The sequence below is a fragment of the Uranotaenia lowii genome, chromosome 1, assembly GCF_029784155.1.
Source record: "Uranotaenia lowii strain MFRU-FL chromosome 1, ASM2978415v1, whole genome shotgun sequence".
NCBI classification, from domain to species: Eukaryota; Metazoa; Arthropoda; class Insecta; order Diptera; family Culicidae; genus Uranotaenia; species Uranotaenia lowii.
This window is the reverse complement of record NC_073691.1, coordinates 209,309,053-209,327,073: the sequence shown is the minus strand read 5'-3', so window position 1 is coordinate 209,327,073 and position 18,021 is coordinate 209,309,053. Positions and strand designations below refer to the sequence as shown.

Sequence of the window (18,021 nt, the reverse complement as noted above, 5' to 3'; positions counted from 1 at the left end):
TTCCGGTATCAGCCTAGAATCGAGATTTCATGGTGTGCAGTACGTGTTCTCAGTCGAATTGCTTTCGGGTAGGTCGGGTGTCCCGCGTGCGTGAGGCAAGCAACGGGGAATGATGTTATCGATGAAGAGCGCGCGATTCATACACACGACCCGGTATGTTTACCCCGAGTTTTTCCAGTCTAATTTTAACCACCGATAGGGACGGAACCGAAACGCGCGCAAAAAATTAATTTGCAACTTCGTTTTCTGATTTTTTTGTTTCGCGGTGATTTTCCAATACGGCATAAAATATGTGTAGAGTAGCATCATATTTTTATTTTTGGTTCTTCAATTTAGTGATATGAAGTCGAGGTTTAGCGGTTTTTCTTTCGAATGACAATTATTTGTAGAATCAAAACGATTCGAAAAGACGGAAGCTATCCTCCTCGTCCATTCAACAATCAAGCATGTTATTGAAAATGAAGCATCTGCCTGCAATGTGACATTAGTTTCCAGTCTTCAGTGTACATATACAGTTCCTGGAAGCGCAAACAGCAACGTGTTGAGTAAACAGTAGGTAGTTCCCTGGCCATCAGCCCCCGGCAGGGTTGTTGATACAGAAGCCAACACCAAAGTGGTTAATTTAGTATCGGAACACCATCGAGCAGAGACCGTTATCGCCGCGCCAGTAGGTAGTATCGAGAGAAGGATTTTAGACGATAGATAAGGACGTCTGCTGAACTTCAAACGCGAAACCAAACCCAACAAGCTCCAAGTGCAAGCAGAACCATAAGCCAAGAGAGAGAGAGATAGAAAGACAGGGAATAACAACAGCAAAGATAACAGCAAAGCCACACAGTTCGACCACTTCAACGACGATCGACGCGTCATCTGCAGTCATCGCCGATTGCTATCCGTTTTACTGCTTCAAACGGTCCAGGTTCGTAAGGTGGGGTCAGTAAAATTTTATAAGAAGAACCTTCTAACGAATTTCAATTCGACTGTCGACTCGACCTTCAATGCGACTTCGTAATCGACTTTTACCCGAGACAAATATCGATTTCCGACGCAACTTTCAACTAAACTTCCAACTCGACTGTTGACTCGAATCACATTCCAACGTTTGTTCCTTATGACTAAACTGTCGACCAGCCTTTCGGTCCAACTATCGAATGAAAATTCGACTTGATATTAGATTCGACTAACAATTCGATATTTTATTGAACTTTTGACTCGACATTCGAATCAATTTTCGACTTTATTTTTGCCTCGTCTTTCGACTCTTTTAACTTTACTTTTGAATTTTGACTTCCAACTTTACTAGTGAGTCGACTTTCTACTGTTTACTAGTATTAAGATTCGACGTGTGGATCGATTTTCTACTTGACCTTCGACTTGACTTTCGATTTTCATTTCTCAACTTGAGATTTATCTGGACGTTTGAACCGGCTTCTGACTTATTTTTCGAGTAGACTTTTTATTCGACTTCCAACTCAACTTTTGATTCGACTCTTACTTTGATTTTCGTCCCGACTGTAACTCGACTTCCGAATAGAATATAAACGCAACTCAACTCAACTCAACTTTGGACAGAACTTGCTCTTAACTCAGCGTTCAACTAGACTTTTGACTCTTCTTTCAACTCGACTTTTGTTTCGTTTTGTACCTTGAATTTCCATTGAACTTTTCAGTCGACCTTTTCCCCAACAAACATACCACAGACAGCGTACCAGAAATGATAACCTAAGTCGTTTGCAATAGTGTTGCGAATCGCAACTTCAACTGAATAATGAAAAGATCGTTTAAAATGTCACCTGAAGTCCGTTGAAATCGGATATGATAGAAAGTCCGCCATGTTTGTAAATTTTGAATGAATTTTGCCCCCGCGCGAGCTTCAAGTGAGAAAATCTTATGGGTATTGAGTTATATTGACCAATGAGAGAACTGGAAAATATTGTCACTCACTGACAACGATTTGATGGTTGTGAGAGCAAAATCTTGTGCTCACTTGCATTCTTCCGATGGGTACGAATAAGGTATCGGATAACGCCCAATTGGTGTAGTTTTCGTCACTTTAGAAAGAAATGAAATTTATGTATGTATATTGCCTTCATTTCGGTAGGTAAATGCTGTTTTTCGACTTTCATACAATCATTCTATAATGTTTATGGAACGAATATCAAAACTGCTACAAAATTGTTTGCTGGGCGATTATAAATTCTTATCGACTATCAACTCGACTTTCTAGCAAACTAGTAAGACTTTCGACTGGATTTTTCACTCGATTTTCAACTCGATTTCAGGCTTAACTTTTTATCTGACCTTTGACATGACCTTGAGGTCGACTTTCAGTAAATCTTCGACTTAATTTTCAACGCGAATTGCGGTTTGGATTTCAACTTAAATTAAATTTCGACTCAACGTCCGACTTGAATTTCAACTCGGCTTTCGACTCATCCAAAGACTCGCTTTTTGACTCGATTTTCATTTCGGCTTCCACTTCACTTTTGACTTGATGTTTTTCGGCTTTTAACTCGAATTTAAATCGACTTTTTACTCGACATTTGACCCGGATTTTGATCCTTTTTTCCAGACTGTTTTCTTTCAGATTTTCTACTTGAAAATTTACAATAACATCGAGTTAGTCCAGAACAGTTTTGAGTTGCAGTAAATTAGTTTTAAAATTGGTTTTAGCTGACTGAACATGCATTCTCTGAACTTTCCTAAATTCAAATAAGGTGTAATTTTTAATTGTTAGACCTTTTGTTTACATTTTGCTGCTTTATTTTTGTTCCAATAATTCGTAGACAATTTTCAGTTGGTTGTGGTCATTTTTTCTCTGAACTTCCGGCTGCAGAGTTTCATCACATTCGCTTAAAAAGCTTCTATTAAATCCTCTCATGATTAAATAAATTATTTAAAGGATTATAATATCAGCACAGTTAATCTTTTTTTTTCGTGTAAATTATGTTTGGACATACGGTTGCGTTCAAAAAAGAATGAAATCGCGTGAAGCTGAGCACTTATTCCCCACTTAAACAAGCTGCCATTGCACTCTCGGTTGACATTTTTCACGAATGAATGAAGTTACTATCAATTATCAACAATTTGTGTGATAAATTTTGATTTTGTGAAAGAAAAAACCAAGAAAATACTGATTAAGATATTTTCCGTACAAACATCCGTCCAAAAAAGAATGAAATCTCCTATAATGAATCCCATTTTCTACTCGGCACGATTTTTGATCGCGTTAATCGGTTTTAAGAAACTTTTATGGCCAGGTACTAGATAATACATTTTTACATCTTTGGTCCAAATTTCAAGGTTTTTCAATCAAAATTGTCGAGTTTAGTAAAGCAATTCCAAATTTCCCATTTTAACGGGAATAGCTGTATCTTTGTTTCCAATCATTGTGAAAACTTCAAATTTTGCAGAGCTTTGAATAGTTGAACTAAATTGAGTGAAAATTTCATGAAAAAATTTTAACCGAGAAAGAAATGACAGCATGTCAAAGTTGGAAGAGTGTGCGCAGCTTCACGCGATTCCTTTTTTTTTTAACATTCTCTGACCTTTCGTTGGTCGAGTTTTATAGCTTTTTCGTTGAGATAGAAGGATCCATTCAAAGCTTTCATTTTCTCTGACCTTGCGGTGGCAAAATTAATCATTTTTAACTTAAGTTGTCTCTAAACACCATTTAAATAAATATACTCTCCGATCTTTTTATTTTTCTGGGATTATTTTCATCAATTGGGATAATTCACCCTGAATATTTATTTAACTCTCTTATCTTTCGTCGGCAGAATTTCTCAGATTTTTCCTTTGAAGAAAAGATACATTAAAAAAAACAGTTATCTTTTCACAAACAGAATGCCATAATTTTTCTCCTATATTATTCTCTGAACTTTTGTCGAATGAGTTTCACACATTTTGTTCGCTTTGATAGAATAATCCATTTACACCTTTCATTTTCTCTGACTTTTCGTCGGCAGAGTATTAAATCTGCGCTTTCCGAGCTTATCTGTTTTTCTTTTAATTACCGGGGCCAAATCGGAAACAAATTTTCCGTAGCAGCAACTATGTGAATCTCTTCTTGTGCCAATCCGTCATCCTACCGGAGGCAGAATCAAAACTTTTTTTTGTTTCGTAGCAAAAGAATTAAAAATCTGTGCTCGCTGTGCCGATCCGTCTTTCTACCGGTGGCCGAATCAGAAACAAATGTTTCGAAGCAGCATTTGCGAAATTCAAATATTGTGACAAGCTCGAAGTCACATATTCGGACAGCAGGTAAAAATTCGTCATTTTTCTCTCGCCATCGACATCAACTCATATTTTAGCCTATCCCCCTTATTCTGCGCCGCGCGTGAGGTGACGATAGTCGAGTCACCCGATTCCAGTAGTCGCTTTAGGTGAGAAACGTCTTTTAGAATGAACTTTTTGAGTTTTTATCCCAATCTAGTAGTCACCGTGAGGTACAAATCGTATGCTCTGTCACATCGGCTTCGAGAATAAGGTGACAAGACTCACGTAATTCCGACTCGACTCGACTATCGTCACCTCACGCGCGGCGCAGAATAAGGGGGTATATTTAGGACCCGCTAAGTCGTCGGCGTTCAATCGGATTCGATTATGAATCCACAATTTGAATCGGCCGTTAAACCGTTGCCGCTTTGGAGGTTATGTCCGCTGCTACAATAGAGGTCACCCCATCGCTTCCGGATTTAAATCCACCGTTAGACGGGTTAAAATCGGCCGTTGGTTTCGCCGCATTGCTCGTCGCTAATTCAGGTGAATTTTCCACTGGCGAACTTGATCCGACCAATAACACTTCCGTGCCTGGTTCAGCATCCAAGGTGGAGCTTGCTAAATTGAACTTAACAACAAAAACCAAGGTACAGCTACTGATAATTATCTCAAGCAAGCTAGATGACTAGCCGTCTCGTTGGCCAAATATGTCACTGGTTATATAGTTGTAGTTACTGGGCCACAACTAGAAGTTACTAGAAGTTGTCGGACGACAACTTCGTTTGAGAAAGAGAAGAAGAAGGTGGAACTTGCCGACCCTAGGGATTGTTTGAGAAATCTCTGGGACGCCTGCCGACTGACTAGTGGCTAGTCTCACACACTATATGCAAATTAAGGTTTTATCTATAAAACACTGTAAAAATCGTGTGTATTCACTAGTATCCATCCATCTATTTTGTTATGCTATGTTTGCTAGTTTTTCTCTATAAAACAGCACATCCAAAATAACAAGGAAGAAGGAAAGATCACTGTGCTGTTTGGAATGCGCTAGTGATGCATAAAAATCATTGTTTTTCTAACAAATATGGCAAAGAAAAATAGAAGTATCTCGCTTGGATGCTAGTGGAAACACACGAATTTTACAGTGTCTTCCAGATAAAACCTAGATGATCAATTTGCATACAGTGCAAGCTGCCGAAAGTTGCCGTTTGTTTGTAAAACTGAGGCTGAAATAGCCCTAAATGTATGCATTCTCTCAATCTTATATATAAAAATGGAGGCATTTTCTTTGTAACAACATCACGTATGAATAGTCGGTCGGAATGAAGTGGAATTTGGTATCCGAGGGTTTTTTGGGTCAGAGATGGTTTGTATAATAGTTTCAAGAATCTCACTTTTTATGAAAGGGGGGTCCCCATACAAAGTTATCTCTTCATCTTATATATAAAAATGAGGGCATTTTCTTTGTAACAACATCACTTATGAATGGTCGGTCGGAATGAAGTGAAATTTGGTATCCGAGGGTTTTTTGCGTCAGAGATGGTTTGTATAATAGTTTCAAGGATCTCACTTTTTATGGAAGGTGGGCCCAATACAAATTCAACTTTATTTGTTACGATTTCCATTAGAATGCCGTTAAGGACGTGTAGATAAAATTAAACATTTATTACGATTTATACTTTAGAAGGTAAAACGAAGTTTACCGGGTCAGCTAGTATAACTCTAAATACTTACATTTTTCATGCTTACAAATATGTATTTTGTTTATTTGAAACAACTTTGTAGAATTGTAGAATTTTTTGAAGACTTTAAAGTTATCAGACAAAAGGTCTGAAAGAAGAACTGATTTTTAAAGGTTATTTTTTATATTTTACACTGTAACTCAATAGATAAATATTCATGAAACTTGCATCTAAGACAAAGTTTCATAAATTTGCATTTTAAATAAGTTTTTAGAAGACAGTAAAGAGATTGGACTTACGGTTAAGAAGTTAGATATTTTATCTCACTTATAGGGGAATCAATCAAAAAATTCTTAACATTTTCTTGTAAATCTCATTTTGTTGTTAAACTTCTTCGAAGACACAAATGTAAAACAAAAAAGTTATAAGCAACGATCACGTTTTTCTTATTTTTTAACCACTGCGCATTATCGTAATTTTAAGTTTCTTACGAATCTCAATTCAGTCATACTCTCAGACATGTCTGTCGCTCACAATAATAGATCAATGACTGACTTTGGTTTGTTTATTTTGCCTAGTGTTGCTAAAATTACAAACGTTGCCATAACAATTGATTTTATTTTATCTATCTTTAGTGTTGCCGAATACAACTTGTATTTTGTTTTTATTAAATTTAATTAATTTTCTGCACATCCTTTATTTCTTCTCTACAAACAAGTTCTTCTTTTGTCAAACACTTTCGATGATGTTTCGAGCTTATTTTTGTTTTTTTTTCATAAGACATTTCAAATTGAACATTTGAAATTTCACATTTTCAGTTTTCTAGCGGCCTATCCTTGAAAAATAAAAGCTTATTATTGAGAATGTTTATCAGATTAATGGAACATCAAGTTTCACTAAGATTGGAATCGACTTTTCAAAAAGGCGAATTGCTAACAAATCAAGAAACTTGCGAAATCGTATTAAACTTTCTATTTTACATCTGAAACAATGCCCCTTTTTATTGAGATTTTCTTGAATAACTAGATTCGCTTACAATTAATTTCAACTATCAAAAATTATCATAAATCGTTTTCTCATCTAGCTTTTTACGTTATTGAAAAAAATTGTTTACTCTTATTTATCAGCTGACAACTTTGGAATGTGACATTCCTTCACAAATTACAATCTATACTAAAATGCAAAATATTTCGGGGGAGAAATATATTAAAGACTTGAAGAAGTGATCTAAAACCGAATCAAGAAACAGACAAATTTTGGACCGATTCAAAGCCTTGGCAGAAACTTTTATCAGACAATGATACGTTTTCTGCTGTCCGTTTTTAAGACTAAACCCGTGTCCATTTTCTACCCATTTTTTTGACCTGCTGCCATAAGAATTATGAAGGGATTTGTGAAATATTGTCAAACATTTTGGTTTAGAAATTAAATAAGATTATTCCTTTAGTTCTTCAATTTATTGATTTTTGGTTACATTGCTACAATTTGTCTGACCTGTACACGGTCACAACCATGATTAGATCCAGAACACTCTTGAGTCGTCCTTGTCTCAAATTTCACAGTTGCACGAATCCAGAATAGCTAGGTTTGAAGTAGCAGATATTTAGTTAGTACTTGATGCTGCAAAAGTATAAAAACTAAAAAAAAAAAACACTGTTTTTGGTACAAATTCATTTTCACTTACAACTTTGAAAGAGAAAATTTACTGGTGGAACCATCGAAAAACTTCTTCGTGGTAAATTTTAACCCCGTTTGACCTAGAAAAGAAGATTTTTTCAATAAAAATATCACAATTGAATACTTCAATAGTTACCTTGAAATTTCGCTCGAAGTGAAGTTCCATGAATTTTTGTTTATTTTTATTGTTAATGACATGATGGTAAGAGAAAAAGTACGAAATCGTGAAGCGAAATTTGAGATTGACGAAATTTTTGTGTGAAAACTGAAAACTCTTGCGCAAGAATAAAATTGCTATATTTTTTTTTTAGTATGGTTAATTTTGATTTTCAAAATAAAGATAATAACTTTTTTTATCAGTGTGTAATGGCGATTTTCTTTCTTCCTTTCATCCCAGTAGGCGAAATGTCATTTTTGTTTGTTTTCATGTTTAAAAGTTTCCCCCCACCCAAATTTTATCAAGAACAAAGAGACCAATAGTAATTTTGGAATCGAAAAGGTGCTATCTTATATTTTTATATCGATTTAACAAGGCTAAAAACGCGTGTTACTGTGATATTTGAATGATAATGTGCAACTACTTTCAGTTATATTATTTGTAGCTGCTTTGAAGCGAAAATTCGCATCAATATTGCTTCTCTGTTAAGTGATCCAAAAGACGAATTGGTTGAACTTTCTAAAACTTTGAATTCGTTTTTTTTTTTCATAACAGAGGTCTTGACTTATTTTCAAAAATCGATATGATTGGTTTTTTTTAACCCATCAAGAATGCTATACAAAAGTTACCAACGATTGAAAAAAGAATATCTCTAAGTGATAAAAAAAAACTCCAGGGTGTCTTCTTCTGTAAATTTTTGATTAAAGCCTAAGTTGATGGAATCTTTTTATTTGATGTCCGCGAGTTCGAGCCCAAGAGTAAACATTGAACACAGTTGTACCGGATAAGTTTGTCAATAACTATCCGCCAACTGCAACGTTGATAAAGTCGCGAATGTCATAAAGATGGTAAAACGACTATAATCGAAACAAAAAAAAAGAATATTTTTATTCTAAGACAAAATTCAAAACTCATTTATTTTGGTATTGCTTTAAACTCCAGTAGGAACTCGCTATACAAGTTTAGGATCGACAACACGAACTTTTAAACAGCAAGTTTGTTTTTCTAAAGAAAAATTTCTATTCGGTTCAAATAGCAAATTTTATACTTTTGCTTGATGAGTTTTCATCATTGAGGCTTTTGAAAGGAATTAAACCGAAAAACAAAGATAACCAAAATGTTTACTCTCTCCACAAAGATTTTATACATACTAAATTTGTTGAAACTTTATCTCACAAATTATCCGAGTTTTAATCACTTTTTCCTTACTTTGATAGTTCTCCTCCCTCCCTCCCCCTTTCAATGAAAGGGAGGAGTTTCAAATTTCATAGGAACAATTTTCCGACCCCGAAAAAATAGGTCGTTGCCTTTTTTCGCGATTATTTCTTCGGTCCTGTCACTTTCGGTTACTCTCTGGAGCCACCATTCAAGTCAAAAAGCTTCGGTTTCTCATTGCAAAGCCAGAATAAAGAGAGTGTTTCGTTTCTTCTCATTGCTGATGAATGTTGATTAAATTTTAGACAAATTTAAGGTAAGAATATCAATTTCGTCCTGAGGGTATTCTTATTTCACTGTTAGTGTTTATTTTGTGGTGATTTCATACAAAAGGTGATTTATGTCCCAAAAAAAACCAATGACACCTCTGGTCGTCACCCAGCCTTGATGTTTATCTGACTCAAACTGACTGTTGCATTTACACAGCCTGCCGGCCAAAGACAAGCAGAAGGCTTATCGATTATTTTGTCGAACCTTCCAGCGGGATCGCTTGCATCCATCCTACCTGACGTCGTCGATGAGAATTGCGATGAAAACGGCAACGACCACGATGAGGTCCGGAGTCGCAATCCGATAAGCACCGTAGTTACTACCTACTTCTGATTCTGTCATTTTACAAACACATCGGCTGTAAGTACGGGCAGATTTCTGCAGAAAACTGAAAACTGCTGGCCGCTCCGCAAACGGGATATCCGGGTGCGTGGAATGAAAAGCGGAAACAAGCGGAGGTGTTTTCTCTGTTGTGCGGTTGTAAACTCGCTGTCATTTGCTTTCCGATAAACTTGGCACAGCTCCCTGGGGGGCGGCTACCGGGGGCATTATTTTACTGTCCAGTACAAAATTACCGATAAGCCACTTCGTTCATCCGTTCATCGGGAGGATATTTGCGATAAATTTAATAAAAAATTATCTCTGGCCGTGCTTTTTTTTCATACGCAGATACTTGTCAAGTGATTAACGATGGGCTGTGAAGCGTTAAGTCCATTTCATTTACAGGTGCAGGTTTCTTCGATGAGATTTCAGCAAATTCCACACAGATAAGACTCGATAGAAAATCAGATTATCTAATTTCTCTGTCATCAGAAATTCTTAAAAATATATTTATTTTCGTTTGAGGAAATTTTTAAAAGTGCTTGGTTTTGCATAAAAATTTAAAAAAAAAACTTAAGTGTCCTTATACTTCGACTGATAAGAACCGAGGGCAGCGTTATTTAAATTAAACTTCCAACAAGCGCTCGGTAATTCATACAGATGGGCTATCCCTAGGACCATAAATTTGCCACTCCGGGTCGCTCCTTGGGCGGTTGTAACTCTCAGCTGCGAGATAATTATTCCACCGACACAACGTGGAATGCCGACACCAGTTGGAAGACACGGGTTGTTGTTTTCGTCCTAGCCATGTCGTGGATTCTCAATTCAGCAAGAAAAAAAAACCAACAGCCCAAAACGAGAAACAAACCCGACTTTGGAACCTTAAAATAAGATCTTTCCCAGCCTGTCGGGCGCGAGTCCAGTTCCAGCTGAACCAAAATCCTCGCACATTTTTGGCTAATCCTTTAGAGACACCCGACGGTTGAAATAGAAAAATATGACAGGGTGTGGGAGGATCAGATAAATCTTACTCCAAGAGCAGGGTAACTGGTCCGGTTCGAAAAACGTAGAAAAATCGCCGGAGATAAAGAAGTTTACGGTTCAATGACACAAACGAGGTGTGAGATTGTTGGTTTGAATTTCGCCGCTCGACTCAACCCCCGTGCTCATCTATTAAGCATCGAGATTTTCCGATCGTTTTTCCCTATGGGAAAAAAAACAAAATCTCACAAAAACAGGTGTGCATTTTCCTTCTTCGGGAATCCCATATCGAACGCAATCGGAATGAATGGTTCTGTGCCGAGTGATAAATGGACGGATAACCTGCCGCTACCGTTTTTTTCGAATTTTTAGGTTTTCCCGTACCCATCATTTGCTGTCGAATTCCATAGGCAGCCAACCTCGTGGGAGAGTGGATACACAAAACACGTGGCGGTGCTTTATCTACGTCGTAGTTCGAAGAGAAAAAGGTTTCCCTGCCGTACTTTTTGGCGCTCAAAATTGATGATTTGTTGTTGCCAGAGACCCGGCTTTGTAACCTGATTTGTGGTAATCGAGGGACAATTGATTTGCTTATGGTGCTCGATTTGTCTGCTCGGAGAAAGTTTGAGGGAGAAAATGATAACAAAAACTTTAAAAATTGTTCATCAAGATTAAACAAAAATGACGAAAAACGAGAAAAATAACTAAAGGGTTTCAAAGTATCGACAGAAGTGACAAAAATGACAAAAATAACACAAAAATGACGAAAATAATAAAAAAAAAATAGAAAAATGAACAAAGTAATCAAGAATGACATAAGAAAAAACTAAATTGAAAAAAATTACAAAAATGACAACCATGGCAAAAAACCCAATCGACAAAAATCAGAAAAATGACAAGAATGAAAAAAGACAAAAATTAATAAAAAAATAAAATTTACAAAAAAGTAATAGTAAAACATGACAGAAAAACCAAAATGACAAAGACAAAAATGACAACATTACAAAAATGACAAAAATGACCAAAATTACAAAAATGACAAACATGACAAAAATGACAAAAATGACAATACTGACAAAAATGATAAAAAATGACAAAAAATGACAAAAATGACAAAAATGACAAAAATGACAAAAATGACAAAAATGACAAAAATGACAAAACATACAAAAACTACAAAAATGACAAATATTAAAAACATGACAATAATGACAAAAATTACAAAAATGACAAAAATGACAAAAATGACAAAAATGACAAAAATGACAAAAATGACAAAAATGACAAAAATGACAAAAATGACAAAAATGACAAAAATGACAAAAATGACAAAAATGACAAAAATGACAAAAATGACAAAAATGACAAAAATGACAAAAATGACAAAAATGACAAAAATGACAAAAATGACAAAAATGACAAAAATGACAAAAATGACAAAAATGACAAAAATGACAAAAATGACAAAAATGACAAAAATGACAAAAATGACAAAAATGACAAAAATGACAAAAAGGACAAAAATGACAAAAATGACAAAAATGACAAAAATGACAAAAATGACAAAAATGACAAAAATGACAAAAATGACAAAAAAGACAAAAATGACAAAAATGACAAAAATGAAAAAACTGACAAAAATGACAAAAATGACAAAATTGACAAAAATGACAAAAATGACAAAATTACAAAATTACAAAATTGACAAAAATGACAAAAATGACAAAAATTACAAAAATGTCAAGAAAAATAAGAAAAATGACAAAAATGACAAAATTTCAAAAATGACAAAAATGACAAAAATGACAAAAATGACAAAAATGTCAAAAAAAAAAATAAGAAAAATGACAAAATTGACAAAAATGACAAAATTTTCAAAAATGACAAAAATGACAAAAATGACAAAAATGACAAAAATGACAAAAATGACAAAAATGACAAAAATGACAAAAATGACAAAAATGACAAAAATGACAAAAATGACAAAAATGACAAAAATGACAAAAATGACAAAAATGACAAAAATGACAAAAATGACAAAAATGACAAAAATGACAAAAATGACAAAAATGACAAAAATGACAAAAATGACAAAAATGACAAAAATGACAAAAATGACAAAAATGACAAAAATGACAAAAATGACAAAAATGACAAAAATGACAAAAATGACAAAAATGACAAAAATGACAAAAATGACAAAAATGACAAAAATGACAAAAATGACAAAAATGACAAAAATGACAAAAATGACAAAAATGACAAAAATGACAAAAATGACAAAAATGACAAAAATGACAAAAATGACAAAAATGACAAAAATGACAAAAATGACAAAAATGACAAAAATGACAAAAATGACAAAAAGACAAAAATGACAAAAATGACAAAAATGACAAAAATGACAAAAATGACAAAAATGACAAAAATGACAAAAATGACAAAAATGACAAAAATGACAAAAATGACAAAAATGACAAAAATGACAAAAATGACAAAAATGACAAAAATGACAAAAATGACAAAAATGACAAAAATGACAAAAATGACAAAAATGACAAAAATGACAAAAATGACAAAAATGACAAAAATGACAAAAATGACAAAAATGACAAAAATGACAAAAATGACAAAAATGACAAAAATCACAAAAATGACAAAAATGACAAAAACGACAAATTGACAAAAATGACAAAAATGACAAAATGACAAAAATGACAAAAATGACAAAATTGACAAAAATGAAAAAAAATAACAAAAATGACAAAAATTACAAAGATTACAAAAATGACAAGAAACAGAAAAATGACAAAAATGACAAAAAAAATCCAAAAGAAAAAGACATAAATTGTCAAAAACGACAAAAAAAACCAAAATGACAAAATTGACAAAAATGATAGAAATGACAAAAATAACAAAAATGACAAAAATGACAAAAATGACAAAAATGACAAAAATGACAAAAATGACAAAAATGACAAAATTGACAAAAATGATAAAAATGACAAAAATGACAAAAATGACAAAAATAACAAAAATGACAAAAATGACAAAAATGACAAAAATGACAAAAATGACAAAAATGACAAAAATGACAAAAATGACAAAAATGACAAAAATGACAAAAATGACAAAAATGACAAAAATGACAAAAATGACAAAAATGACAAAAATGACAAAAATGACAAAAATGACAAAAATGACAAAAATGACAAAAATGACAAAAATGACAAAAATGACAAAAATGACAAAAAACGACAAAAATGACAAAAATGACAAAAATGACAAAAATGACAAAAATGACAAAAATGACAAAAATGACAAAAATGACAAAAATGACAAAAATGACAAAAATGACAAAAATGACAAAAATGACAAAAATGACAAAAATGACAAAAATGACAAAAATGTCAAAATTGTCAAAATTGTCAAAATTGTCAAAATTGTCAAAATTGTCAAAATTGTTAAAATTGTCAAAATTGTCAAAATTGTCAAAATGGTCAAAATTGTCAAAATTGTCAAAATTGTCAAAATTCTCAAAACTGTCAAAATTGTCAAAATTGTCAAAATTGTCAAAATTGTCAAAATTGTCAAAATTGTCAAAATTGTCAAAATTGTCAAAATTGTCAAAATTGTCAAAATTGTCAAAATTGTCAAAATTGTCAAAATTGTCAAAATTGTCAAAATTGTCAAAATTGTCAAAATTGTCAAAATTGTCAAAATTGTCAAAATTGTCAAAATTGTCAAAATTGTCAAAATTGTCAAAATTGTCAAAATTGTCAAAATTGTCAAAATTGTCAAAATTGTCAAAATTGTCAAAATTGTCAAAATTGTCAAAATTGTCAAAATTGTCAAAATTGTCAAAATTGTCAAAATTGTCAAAATTGTCAAAATTGTCAAAATTGTCAAAATTGTCAAAATTGTCAAAATTGTCAAAATTGTCAAAATTGTCAAAATTGTCAAAATTGTCAAAATTGTCAAAATTGTCAAAATTGTCAAAATTGTCAAAATTGTCAAAATTGTCAAAATTGTCAAAATTGTCAAAATTGTCAAAATTGTCAAAATTGTCAAAATTGTCAAAATTGTCAAATTGTCAAAATTGTCAAAATTGTCAAAATTGTCAAAATTGTCAAAATTTTCAAAATTTTCAAAATTTTCAAAATTTTCAAAATTGTCAAAATTGTCAAAATTGTCAAAATTGTCAAAATTGTCAAAATTGTCAAAATTGTCAAAATTGTCAAAATTGTCAAAATTGTCAAAATTGTCAAAATTGTCAAAATTGTCAAAATTGTCAAAATTCTCAAAATTCTCAAAATTGTCAAAATTGTCAAAATTGTCAAAATTGTCAAAATTGTCAAAATTGTCAAAATTGTCAAAATTGTCAAAATTGTCAAAATTGTCAAAATTGTCAAAATTGTCAAAATTGTCAAAATTGTCAAAATTGTCAAAATTGTCAAAATTGTCAAAATTGTCAAAATTGTCAAAATTGTCAAAATTGTCAAAATTGTCAAAATTGTCAAAATTGTCAAAATTGTCAAAATTGTCAAAATTGTCAAAATTGTCAAAATTGTCAAAATTGTCAAAATTGTCAAAATTGTCAAAATTGTCAAAATTGTCAAAATTGTCAAAATTGTCAAAATTGTCAAATTGTCAAAATTGTCAAAATTGTCAAAATTGTCAAAATTGTCAAAATTGTCAAAATTTTCAAAATTTTCAAAATTTTCAAAATTGTCAAAATTGTCAAAATTGTCAAAATTGTCAAAATTGTCAAAATTGTCAAAATTGTCAAAATTGTCAAAATTGTCAAAATTGTCAAAATTGTCAAAATTGTCAAAATTGTCAAAATTGTCAAAATTGTCAAAATTGTCAAAATTGACGAAAATGACGAAAATGACAAAAACGACAAAAATGACAAAAATGACAAAAATGACAAAAATGACAAAAATGACAAAAATGACAAAAATGACAAAAATGACAAAAATGACAAAAATGACAAAAATGACAAAAATGACAAAAATGACAAAAATGACAAAAATGACAAAAATGACAAAAATGACAAAAATGACAAAAATGACAAAAATGACAAAAATGACAAAAATGACAAAAATGACAAAAATGACAAAAATGACAAAAATGACAAAAATGACAAAAATGACAAAAATGACAAAAATGACAAAAATGACAAAAATGACAAAAATGACAAAAATGACAAAAATGACAAAAATGACAAAAATGACAAAAATGACAAAAATGACAAAAATGACAAAAATGACAAAAATGACAAGAATGACAAGAATGACAAAAATGACAAAAATGACAAAAATGACAAAAATGACAATAAGACAAAAATGACAAAAATGACAAAAATGACAAAAATGACAAAAATTACAAAAATTATAAAAATTACAAAAATTACAAAAATTACAAAAATTACAAAAATTACAAAAATTACAAAAATTACAAAAATGACAAAAATGACAAAAATGACAAAAATGACCTAAATGACAAAAATTACAAAAATGGCAAAAATGACAAAAATGACAAAAAAGACAAAAATGGCAAAAATGACAAAAATGACAAAAATGACAAAAATGACAAAAATGACAAAAATTAAGAAAAATGACGAAAATGACAAAAATGACAAAAATGACATAAATGACAAAAATTATATAAATAAAAAAAAATTACAAAAAATGACAAAAATGGCAAAACTGACAAAAATGAAAAAAATAACAAATAAGACGAATATTTTCAAAAATATTTACAAAAATTACAAAAAATATTAAAAAAAATTGACTAAAAAGCCAGAAATAAGAAAAAAATTAAAATAACAATTTTTAGCACAGTTTTGAGTAACTTTCTCTTTAAAATCAAGCTTCTTAAATATTAATATAATTTTGCAGCATCTTATAGACGAATTTTATGGTAAATTCACATGAAAGTGAACTAAACCGATTTTGCCCAACAAGAGTGCTGCGTAAAAACTAAATCTCACGTTCCTGCTTTCATTTTGTTTTAATTCAATCTGCTCCCAAACCAGACTTCTTTTCGCACGTTTAACCTTCATCTGAAGAATAATTATTCAAATTAGTCCTAATGTAGGCACTTGAACAATTTCATAAAGCACTTTAATTAGCTGCTTTAAATTTCCCCACTCTTAGCGTAACTGAGCCTCCCTGCGACGGATGGAGTAAGATTTCAACTTTTACGCGGTTACTCAATTCGCGCCTAATTATGCTCTTTGTTCACGGTCGAGGTGCAGAATTAAATCCCGCCAGAAAAAAAAAAAGTTCCTTCTTTCACCTCAAAATGCCACACGGCCCGGGCGGGAGTTGTTTTGTGTGCTTTGGTCCGTGTATTTTAAAATGGTACACAACAAAGAACAAAGTTTTTTTTTGGAAATACCAGCAGAAACAGCAAAAGCAGCCACGTGTACTATACTTTTTAGCCAGACTTTACCACCACCTTTTGAAAAATTTTGCACCGAAAATAAGCTGCTAGCTTTAGACTGTGACTAGTTAACGTGTTTCGTTTCTGTAAAAAGTTGTAATATTTTTTTTTATTTTTACCTTTTTTGAAGGTATTTTTTAAATTCTATAAATTAATTCTTTTGAAGTTCATCGCCGTTTATCATTTGAAAGTTATTGCTTTCGACAGTTGAAGCCTTCTTGAGCCCACTTTGCATGGAATCGTAACCACCGCCTGAAACACTCACACCACTACAAAGCACCGAGACGGCTTCCCGTATTCAAATTTCCCACAGACCCACATACCAACCCAAAAAGTGGGAGCAGCCTGTTTAAATATTTAAACAAAATTAGGGACAGGTCCCGGTGGCTTTTCCTTTGAAAGATCGCACGGGTGCGCTCGCTATATTCTTCATTGTCATTTCCGATCTGAAAAGTAAAAGGATTTCGTAAAATCATCAACATATCATCATCATACCCCACGAAAAATTATATCAAGAGTTTATTTGAAGAATTGACGAAAGTCTTCTAGTAATCGGTTCAACTTGGAAGCAGAGTTAAAAATTTAAATTCCTCAAGCATGGTGAAATCAACCAAGCGAGATTAGCTGGGATGAGAAAGAAGTTGGTGGCATTTCATCTGTTCTTAGGCCTAATTTTCAAAACTGTCAAAATTGTCAAAATTGTCAAAATTGTCAAAATTGTCAAAATTGTCAAAATTGTCAAAATTGTCAAAATTGTCAAAATTGTCAAAATTGTCAAAATTGTCAAAATTGTCAAAATTGTCAAAATTGTCAAAATTGTCAAAATTGTCAAAATTGTCAAAATTGTCAAAATTGTCAAAATTGTCAAAATTGTCAAAATTGTCAAAATTGTCAAAATTGTCAAAATTGTCAAAATTGTCAAAATTGTCAAAATTGTCAAAATTGTCAAAATTGTCAAAATTGTCAAAATTGTCAAAATTGTCAAAATTGTCAAAATTGTCAAAATTGTCAAAATTGTCAAAATTGTCAAAATTGTCAAAATTGTCA

General features: G+C 32.2%; 1 protein-coding gene across 3 annotated transcripts in view; it reads left to right on the top strand.

Annotated features, from left to right (window-relative positions):
- Positions 1-203: 203 nt before the first annotated feature.
- LOC129746414 (fibroblast growth factor receptor-like 1) overlaps positions 204-18,021 on the top strand; it is a 38,102-nt gene continuing 20,284 nt past the window's right edge. For 2 of the 3 annotated variants that reach the window (XM_055740070.1, XM_055740062.1), the window contains exon 1: positions 204-919. The gene's annotated coding sequence lies outside the window, so the exon portion shown is untranslated. Of the gene's footprint in view, positions 929-18,021 lie in introns of all 3 variants that reach the window. The other variant, XM_055740077.1, reaches the window with a different exon arrangement.